The sequence below is a fragment of the Thamnophis sirtalis genome, unplaced genomic scaffold (assembly GCF_051295495.1).
Source record: "Thamnophis sirtalis isolate CommonGarterSnake01/CBP01778 unplaced genomic scaffold, rThaSir2_p1.2 scaffold_4, whole genome shotgun sequence".
In the NCBI taxonomy this organism is placed as follows: Eukaryota; Metazoa; Chordata; class Lepidosauria; order Squamata; family Natricidae; genus Thamnophis; species Thamnophis sirtalis.
Window position 1 is genome coordinate 9,391,153 of NW_028261384.1, and position 10,996 is coordinate 9,402,148.

The window sequence follows — 10,996 nt, forward strand, 5'->3', positions numbered from 1 at the left end:
CCTCCCTTCCATCTCACCCTCCTTCCGATCCTCTCTCCCACCCTCTCTACCCCTCCCTCTTCTTTCCCTCTACTCCCCCCTTCGGTGTATTTCTACTATCTATCAGAGCCAAGGTGGCGCAGTGGTTAAATGCAGCACTGCAGGCTACTGCTAGATCAGCAGTTCAGCGGTTCAAATCTCACCGGCTCAGGGTTGACTCAGCCTTCCATCCTTCCGAGGTGGGTAAAATGAGGACCCAGATTGTTGGGGGCAATATGCTGACTCTCTGTAAACCGCTTAGAGAGGGCTGAAAGCCCTATGAAGCGGTATATAAGTCTACTGCTATTGCTATTGCTATTGCTATCAATATATTCAGCTTCTTATTTTTATACTAAAATTAAAAAAAGCAACAGTATACAAGTGCAATCATGTTACTTTAAAATCTGGCACATACTATATTTCCCCCCTCCCCCCTATGACCCCACCTCCCTTCCCCCCTCCCGACTTCCCAGAGCCCGTACACGGTATAGCTTTTTATCAAACACAGTCTAAGATGTATTAAAACCAAGAAAGTTAGGGAAAAAAAATAATAAAGAAAAAGAAAAAGGGAAAAGAAAAAAGAAAGAGAAGAAAAAAGTCAGTAAAATCTCTGCGTTGAACTCAGCTTCTTACCATTACACAAACTTTAAGCAGTTTACATTGTTCCTAATCTTAATTGTTTGATTACCTGCAGGATTTCCCCAGAAGTTATTTGTTGATTCAGCTTTTGCCTGTACTCTTCTCTAGCTAGGGGCCTTATCTCTTTATCTAAGTATCTGTCTGTTTCTAAACCCTTAATTTTGTCCCCTTTGTGCCTCCTTCCTCTATAACACAATTTGGATACATTTCAAATTTTTCTTTTGGTATCCTCTTCCAACTCTTTTCGTTTTTGCCCTTGTTTATGTCTATATTTTTTTTTGTATTCATCAGTACTCCTCTCATATATGCTTTACTTACATCTCCTACAAATTCCCTGAATATACCCTTATTCATATTCAGAACAAAGTATTCAGATAGCAATTTTTTACGATCATTAATATACTTTTCATATCAAAATAAACTCCCATTCGACCTCCAAGACTTTCTTGCCTGCACTACCCTTCCCAATTCCGTCCAGACTGGGTTATGATCCAAGAGAACCCTCGCCGTAATCTTTGTCTTCTTCACCCTAGAAGATAAATCATTAGTGATCTGTATAAAATTCAAAGTTATCCATCAAGTCTTTTTCCCTTCTAGAATTAGGTCTAATGCGATATATCTTCCAAAGGGATCTGCTTCAGTTCACTCAGCCTTAATGTCTTTTCTTAAGTATACAACTATACCATTTTTCTTTTGTGTAGCAGAGGTCACAAAATATTGACCAAGTTCGAGGTTGAACAGATATTTTGGATCAGTTAATTTAATATGAATTTCTTGCAGACAAGTTATATCGTTCTTGAACTGTTTGAGATAGTAAAATATTTTCTTTCTCTTCTGTAAAGAGTTCAGACATAACTCCTTGATCAATGGCCGATGATTATTGAGGTTGTTGCAATCTGCCTTGTTTTCCCATTCGTCTGGTAGCCGTACGGCTAGGTCCTTGTTCTCTGGTCCCTTGCCCTTGCGGAAGGAAGAAATGGTGCTTTCTGTCTGGTAGTTGTGTGATTTGCTGTTTATCTTGTCCTTCTCGTAGTCTTTCTCCAGATCCAGATGATTCAGGGTGTCCCACCTTCAGGGTCTTGTGATAGAAATCTCGGGCTTCCCATACAGAGTTGAGACGATATTTTTGCTTATCAAATGTAATTATAATACCAAATGGCACATCCCATCTATACTGTATCTGACGGTTTCTGAGTTCTTCCACTAGAAAAGCATAATCTCTCCTGGCTCTTAGCATTTGGGGTGGTATCTCTTTCAAGACAATCAAGTCCTGTCCGCCAATTTGTAGCCTGGTATTATAAGACTCTTGTAGTATCACGTTTCTAGACTCTCTTGTAGTAAAATATATAATTACATCTCGAAGAAATTGTCTCTGTTTTGCCGCCCAAGAGTTAATGCGATAAATTTTTTCGATCTGCCAGTCAAAGTTGATCCCCGGTCTTCCCACCAGACGATTAAAGGCCTCTGAGAAAATCTGCTTCAGGTTCTCCTGTTCGTCTTCACGCAGCCCCCTGACTATTAATGCAAGCTCCATCTGTTTGTAGTGTATCATAACAATTTGTTTTTCTGCATTTTCAACTTTTTGTTGCATCACTTCAATTTTGGATGTCAAGTTAGTGTTGGCTTCATCAAGAACCTCTAGCTTATCTTCCATTCCAGCAACATATTCTGTCAATACAGTTACAAGTCCCACCATATCGTCCTTTGTTTTGGCAATCCTAGTATCAAGCTTATCACATAAGTCTGCATTAAGTTTCTTTATCTCCTCTCTAAATTCTCTAAGAGTCTCAAAAAAAATTCTTTCGTTAGCAAATCTCCAGTAGGGGGCGTAGAGGGTGAGAGCTGCAACTTTGTGCCAAGTGCGTGAGGTGTATTCCTAAAAGGACGTCTCCCCGACTTTGATTTTGGTGCCATTATTTCTTTTCTTCAAACAATTATTCAACAATTATTCAAATTCTGCTGGCTCGTTGTGTAGCTTGCGAGAGAAGAAAGTATTAAGTCCCCCCTTTATTTGTTCTTAGAAGTTTTTCACCTCCCTTTTTGCAGAGAGTTTACGGAAGGTTTCAAAAGACTGGCATTACACCAAAACAGTTCGGCAAAAAAAACCTGTGTTTGGAATGTTTCTATATTAGCAAAGAGTCTTTGAAAACTTTTAGAGGTTGATAAGAAAGAATCTTCAGAGAAGTGGAGCTAATTAATTAGTGGGATGCTATTCCTTTGATTCTTTGCCAAGGAAATAGGAATGTACCATTATTGCAAATGCGGAAGCTACAGAATCGCCATCTTGGGAGCAGTTGCACAAAGGAAACTTTTATAAAACTGAAGCTAGGATTTTTTCTAGAAAAAGCAAATAAAGTTCTCAGGTATGGGCTCTGCTTGTATTAGTTTCAGATAAATGTCTCAAAAATTGTACTAAGAGGGGTTTCTTTGCCTTGTGCTGTTGAAACAGCCGAGATTTCTGGCCGGAGATATGACTCAGCTTTGGTTGTCTCCCCCCTTCTGTTCGCAGCAAAAAAAAAAAAAGCTGCAAACTTCAAAGAAAGCTCTTACCAGCTGGATCTCTCTCTTCAATCTTCTTGCCTGAAGAATGAGATATCTGCTAGGTGTTTAAGCAGATAACGAACCAGAAATCTGGGGGCAGCTCAATTAAGCCGCCGCCAACGGCAAAGTCCTGCCCCGGAAGTCGAACAATTCTTGCCGGACAATTCATTTGTGAGTTCCAGACGGTCGGAGACAGTGGAATATGGCACAGGGCGAGGCGATACCATGCCTTCCCGTGGAGAGGGGCCGGATCAATATTAGCATCCAGAAATGATGGAGCCTAGGCGGTCGGAAAGAACTCAACGCAGACCCGCCTACCTAAAGGACTATGTTTGCACTAACTGGGCAGAAGGAGTGTTACGTCCTGACATGTCCTGCCCCCTTTCTGTCAATCAGGCATGGCATTAGTTGGTTGGACTAGTTTATGGTTGCATTCAGACGGTAAAATTGGTGTGTTCCTATTGGTTAACGCTATAACACTCTGACAGCTGGGAGTATAAAAGAGCTGTCAGAGCGCAAATTGTTGTTCTTGTTATGGTTAATGTTCTGAATAAACCTGTTGCATAAACACAGGTCTCCTCATTACTTCAGATGCTATATATATTATCAACCTCAATAATACGTGAGCACACAATAGATACAAACTCAAGTTAAACTACACCAAACTCAGTTGCAGAAAATACGACTTCAGCAACAGAGTGGTCTACGCCTGGAATGCTCTACTTGACTCCATTGTTACATCTTCAAACCCCCATAGCTTCAACCTTAAACTGTCTACTGTGGACCTCACCCATTCTTAAGAGGTCAGTAGGGACTTGCATAAGCGCACCAGCGTGCCTAATGTCCTTGTCTTACTGTCCCTATTTATTTGTACCCATTTCCTGTGTTCTTATTCAAGTTTATTCTTATTAGCAATAGCAATAGCAATATCTAAAAGTTAGACTTATATACCGCTTCATAGGGCTTTCAGCCCTCTCTAAGCAGTTTATAGAGTCAGCATATCGCCCCCACAGTCTGGGTCCTCATTTCACCCACCTCGGAAGGATGGAAGGCTGAGTCAACCTTGAGCCAGTGAGATTAGAACCGCTGAACTGCAGATAACAGTCAGCTGAAGTGGCCTGCAGTACTGCACCCTAACCACTGCGCCACCTCGGCTCTACATAAATGACAAAACAAACAAACAAACAAACAAACAAACAAACAAATAAATTTCAGCCAGTTTATGATGCTTGGACCTCAACTCCCAGAATTCCCCAGACAGCCATCCGGGTTGGGTAATTCTGGGAGCTGAAGTCCACGTATCTTAAAGTGGCTGAGTTTGAGAAAAATAGCTATAAGGGCAATTCTGTGTAATTTTCAATTCTTGGGGAGAAATGGCACGTGTAGAAGGCAGATGAAGAGGGAATATGTTTGTTCTTCTCATGCATTAGCTTGGCCTGATCCTACAGTACATATGATCCTCAATTTACAACCATTCATTTAATGACTGTTTGAAATTTCTTTGGCACTGAAAAAAGCAACTTATGACTGGTTCTTGCAATTATGATTATCATAGCATCCGCACAGTTACATGATCAAAATGTGAGTGCATGGCAAAAAGCCACATGCTGGTTTCAAGGATTGCAACATCCCTGGATCACATGATCGCCATTTGTGATCTTCCTGGTGGCTCCTGGAAGCTCACAAGGAAAGTGAAGAATGGGAGATCAAGGCTAAAACACTGAAAAATGTCAGAATTAGAGTTAAAGTGTGTGGATATTTGTGTGTGCGTGTTTATGTAAGACGCTGAGCTTGCTGATCAGAAGGTCGGCAGCGGTTCGAATCCCTAGCTCAGCGCAATGGAGGGAGCTCCCGTTACTTGTCCCAGCTTCTGCCAACCAAGCAATTCGAAAGCATGTAAAAATGCAAGTAGAAAAATAGGAACCACCTTTGGTGGGAAGGTAACAGCGTTCCGTGCGCCTTCAGCGTTTAGTCATTCTGGCCACATGACCACAGAGACGTCTTAGGATAGCCCTGGCTCTTTGGCTTTGAAACGGAGATGAGCACTGCTCCCTAGAGTCAGGAACGACTAGCGCATATGTGCGAAGGGAACCTTTACCTTTATTTATGTGTGTATTTCCTACGTTTTCCTATAGGTCTTGCTCTTTCTTGCACTTGTTTAACATTCACTCTTGGGTTTTTTTTTTTCTTGTCTTTCTAGTTAAAAATAGATATGTATTATTGTTTCACACTGAAAACCTATCATCATCCTTGTATCCAACCATGATTATCTCAGGTGTTTCCTGAATCTTTGGACAAAATGGGGTTTTCTCATCTCAAACACAAGCATAAGAAATATTTACTGACATTTGGTATTGTGTTAGAAAATGTTTTATGATAATTTTTATATTTTATAAAATTTGTCCAATTTGAATTCCAGGGGAGATGGGGGCTTCCCAGATTTTATATATGCATTCTGTACATTAGTCCATTTGAGATACTTTGATTCAAAAGGTTTTCCCTAGATTGCAGCATTTCTCTCAGTTAAAAGTTATAGGAATTAAGAATTTAGTAGCATATAGAAAAAAAAGGCATAATTAGCTATATGCCTCAATCATACCCATACCACATTCAACTTATCCTGATTATGGTAGAGACAATACTAGTCTAGTGTCAAGTGTGAAAGATCGTGGCGTTTCAAGTAAACTGATTTATGCTAATTGGCCTGTGCACAGGAACTTTTTCAACTAATTGTTAACACTATTTTGGCACTAGAGAATAGCCAATGAAATTCAAGAGGGGTTGGGGTTGGGCCATTTGTGACTATGTTGAGATTCTGGCTGATTCCTCTTTTGATTTCACCCCCCAGATTCTGTCACTCCTTCTCCTGCAACTAGTCATTTTTAGCACATTTTGCAAAGTATGCCACAAACATAACTAAATCCCACATTGATTCCAAGCATGCTCATGGTACCTTAAGCAAACAAGGATCTGGATAAATATTATGATATTACACTATATTTTAAAAAGGAGAACTCTTTTAAAATGTACTGCACAGAATATTTTTAAAAGGGGAACTCAATACCAAGGGAGTGAACATGTTAGAATATTCAATTTTGATTAAATTAAAATTAAAATCATGTCAAATGTAGCTTTGTCTTAACCATATTTATTTTATCTTCCTCTGGCTTCCTTTTGGTGTGTGGCCATTTAAAAAACAAGCATAACACTTGCCCTGAAGGAGATTGCATATTCCTTCAGTATACCTCTGGGCCCTTAGAGAATTCAGATTTTTCTGAGTAAATATACATTGAATCTTGGATACAAGATTCAAAACCATAAACCTTTTAAAAAAGAAAATAAACAGCAGCAGTGAATTGTGTACCTATAAAACTGGTCTGCTTCTAATTCTTACTGTGACTTGCTATTCAACTTGCAGAAAAAAATAAAGATTTAAAAAACATGTTTACAAGCATTAAAAAGCAATAGTAGAGAATTGTGTTGGGAAACAGTAGCTCAAAATTAGTTAAATATTATGAAAGAAGCGTCTTAATGAAATAATTTGTTTTTTTTAGCAGAATGCTGTCTGGATCAGTCACTGGGACGAGAACTTTTGTCTTCCGTGTGTTCGGATTTGAGCTTGAGCCCTTCCTTGGGGAACTTCTCTCTGGAAGCATGAATCCGAAAGCTTGGAAGAGTAAACCTCTTCCCAGTGACCGACCCTGATTGTATCCTGTAACATTATCCTAGGAGATGTATGTTTGCCTTCATTCATAAAAGACTTTTTTAGCTCTTGCAATAAGCACTAACAAAAGTTGTTAAGAGGACAAAAGTGTTCATTTCAAAAATATTTATTTTGACAGCACTTAGAAACACTTCCCAGCATAGGGAAAGAGGCGAAATAGCTAAGCTTCTTGGTGGAAGACTGGATGTTTGAAACTTCCTCTCCCAGAAGCCTCCCAGGTTTTCACATCCTGGATTATCTCCTGCTCCAAGATAGCAACTTGATAGTTTCCACTATCACTTACCAATCTTCTGAGATGGCTTCATCTAGCATCTACCTTTCTAAATCTGATGCTTGAATGCATAAGGTTCTCACAACTTCTAGATATTAAAATATTAAAAATACAAATAGTGAAATAATATCAATACAATCTCTTCTCCCCCAGCTTCTATAGTTCTGTGTTAGTTTTTAAAATCAAAATTTTCCCATTTATACCAGAGAGAGAAACTGGGATTATTTGACTCAGCATGCTGGTCTTGTTGTATTCAGGTCTTTTCCCATGTAAGCTTGAGATTGTCTTGGCAATGTTTTGGCGAGGTCTCACTCGCCATCCCCAGACTGGTGATTTTGGCTTAAAGCGTGGCCAGAGCTGCCGTCTTTCTATAAATCTTGGTGGGGGTGTGTGGAGTGCTGGCATTGTTTCAGTAAGTGGATTGATTGGATGTGTGGCTGTATCATGATTGGTAGATTGGTGCTGATTGGTGCTGGCTGTGGGTCTGTTGTTGTTTTGTGTTGTAATGGTCTGTGTGTGGGTGGGGCTTGTTTGTTGACTAGGGATGGTTTCCAGATGTCTGGTAGGTGGAAGGTATCATCATGTTTATTCATGTTGTGGGGGTGTTTCTCTATTTCGATAGCTTCCATAATTATTCTCTTGTTGAAGTGTTCAGTTTTGGAGATTAACCTGGTTCCTTCAAAATTAATTTCATACAGCTTTAAGGTGCTGGAAAAGGGAGAAAGTTTTTTCTTTTTTTCTTACTGCATTCTTGTGTTCTGCGATGCATGCATTTATTCTCCTGTTCGTTTGTCCTATGTATGTTGCAGGGCAGATTTTGCATGGTATTTTATAGACTCCTTGGTTTTCTAGCTGGATTTTGCCTTTGGGGTTTCTTAAGATGTTGGCTACTTTTTAGTCAGTGTTGAAGGCTGTCTTGATATTGTGTTTGTGGAGAATTTTGCTGATTTTATCTGTGGTGCCTTTGATGTAAAGGAGGAGGGCGATGCCGTTGTCCTGTTCTGTGTCTTGGTTTTGGAGGGGAGTCTCCCTTTGGAGTAGGTTGGTAATTGGTTTTCTTTGGAATCCATTGGAGATTAATACGTTTGGGAGAGTGTGTAATTCAGTTTTCAAGTGGTCTTTGTTGGCTAGGCGTTTGGTTCTGGAGATGAGAGTCTTGGCTACAGAGTTGATCTGTGCATGGTGCAAATGAGCCCCACCCACCACCCAGGTTGTTACAACACAAAACAGCAACAGACCCACAGCCAGCACCAATCAGCACCAATCTAGCACCAATCATGATACAGCCACACATCCAATCAATCCACTTACTGAAACAACACCAGCACCCCACACACCCCCACCAAGATTTATAGAAAGACGGCAGCTCCGACCACGCTTTAAGCCGAAAACACCAAAAAACAAAAAAAAATGTTTTTGTAATCAAATATTGTTTATACTCTGTTTCCCTGAAAATAAGACCTCCCCAGATAATAAGGCTAATCGGGCTTTTGAGGGCATGTGCTAAAATAAGCCCTCCCCTGAAAATAAGCCCTCCCTGAAAATATTGCAACACAGCAGCATCTCGCCGCTTCCTGCACCTCACAAATAATAAGGCCTCCCTGAAAATAAGGCCAAGTGCTTATTTCGGGGGTCAAAAGAAAAAAAGACCCTGTCTTATTTTTGGGAAAACACAGTAATTTTTGTTTTAATAAATAAAGATTACAGCTCAATTAAGAAAAAAAAAAACACAGTTATTGCTCCTGATTCTACAACCAGCAAGTCAAGGGTGACTATATTTTGTCTTTCATCAGGGCAAAATAGTTATGCACAAATCTCAGCCATACTCCCAGTAGCCAACATAGAATCTTGGCGTTTGTAATGTATTCTTGAACTTCAACACCAGGAAAGCACAATTAAGAATGTTCACAAAATCCTTTTAAAAGTTCAACAAGCCCAAATGAACATACATAAATTACACTTTAAATACAACCTGAACATTAAAGATAAAAAGTTCAACAAATCAACCCGAACTAGCTTTGAGGTTTCCCATGCTTATATGCATCCTAAAGCTTAACAGGTGGCCCTAGAAGCATCCATATAGTAAACACGCACATCAGCTCAACACACCAGCAAATCATCATCATACTCAAAATTGTTGCAATTTACTAGATTTGTGCAAGGTATGGATGCAAAGTAGAAAGGTGCTTGCAGTACAAAATGGTATTCTTGTTGAACCTATTGAAACTCAAGCAAGCTGCTGGATATAGAGCTGCTGTACAAGAAAGCACATTTCAGTTAATGAAATGTTAAGAAGGATCCAAGAGCTGTAAGGAGGTGACCCATCCTAGATCTGATGCACCATTTTTACTTCAGATCTAAATATGACATACAGGTTGTCCTCGACTTACAACCACAATTGGGACCAGAGTTTCTGTTGCTAAGCAAGGTGATTGGTAAGGAATCACATCCAATTTTATGACCCATTTTGTCATAATTGTTAAATGAATCACTGGTTATTAAGTGAATCATATCAGCATCTGGGTGGGTGGGTGGAACCTCCCGCCGGCACCACTAATGGTTTGCTAATGGTGCCCCATCATCACCATAATTGAGTCCATCATGCTGGCTTCTGGTTGCTGCCTTCTCTTTCCTTCCAACTTTCCTAGCATTAAAGTCATCTTCAGAGAACTGGACTTTGCATAATGATTAGGCTAATTGTGGCCTGGTTATCTGCAACTAAATGAGAACTCTGGGTTAATATTTTCAATGATACATTAGTTAGTTTTCTTGGCTACCCATGGTCTTCCTATTCACTGACTCCTGACTACTTCAGTGGTCTTCTGAAGCTTATGCCTATAGTATCTTTCTACATATCTAAAAATCTATTAATTTCCAAAAATGCCTTTAAAAATGTAAATATGTCTCTTTTTCCTGTCTTGGTGCTTTCTTATTCTTTTGAATTTCTGAAGATCTATTCCTACTGATCTATTAACTCCCAAAGGAGTTAATATGTCCCCTTTTGATTAATTTCCCTCTAATCTATGACCCAACAAAGACTGAGCTGCATAATGAGGCCTTAGCCTGTTTTCATCCTGTCTCAGAATTTGCAAGGGGGGAAAAAATCAATCGCCACTACTTAAAGCAATGGATGCATTTACAAGATAAAGTTCTCAAGCTGGAACAAATAACATCTCGACATTTGAACTTTTACTAAAATTGTTTCTGGTAAATACGGACAGTTTCTCCCTGAAATGCAGAGATGATCTTAGAAAAGAAAATCCACCATTGCTTCATCAGGATTGAATATGGGTCAGACAAGAAGAGAAATTAATTTGTTCAGTTTTGTTCCTTCCCCACTCCAATGATCCTGTGAGCCTTGTAAGTCTGCATGATTGTATCAGATCCAAGTTTCATAGCATCTACAAGAGGGAATTAACTCAGCTCATGAATGTCCTTTTCTGGAAATGATCATATCGCCTGCCTATCTCCAGTTTCTGGCCTAGGAAACATGGAAGATAATCTACAACAGGGGTCTCCAACCTTGGCAACTTTAAGCTTGGCGGACTTCAATTCCCAGAATTGAAATCTGACAAGGGAATTATGGGAATTGAAGTCCTCCAGGCTTAAAGTTGCCAAGGTTGGAGACCCCTGATCTAGAAGAGAGAGACTTGCTCCACTGGACTTGTTCCATCTACTCATAAATTCTTAACCTGGATAAGTAAGTTATCCCATTCCGATATTCATTGGTTATCCATGTTGATGGCATCTCCTACAAGACAGATTGACTTTTGCATCTAGTGAATCAGCTCACTGAAAACTGA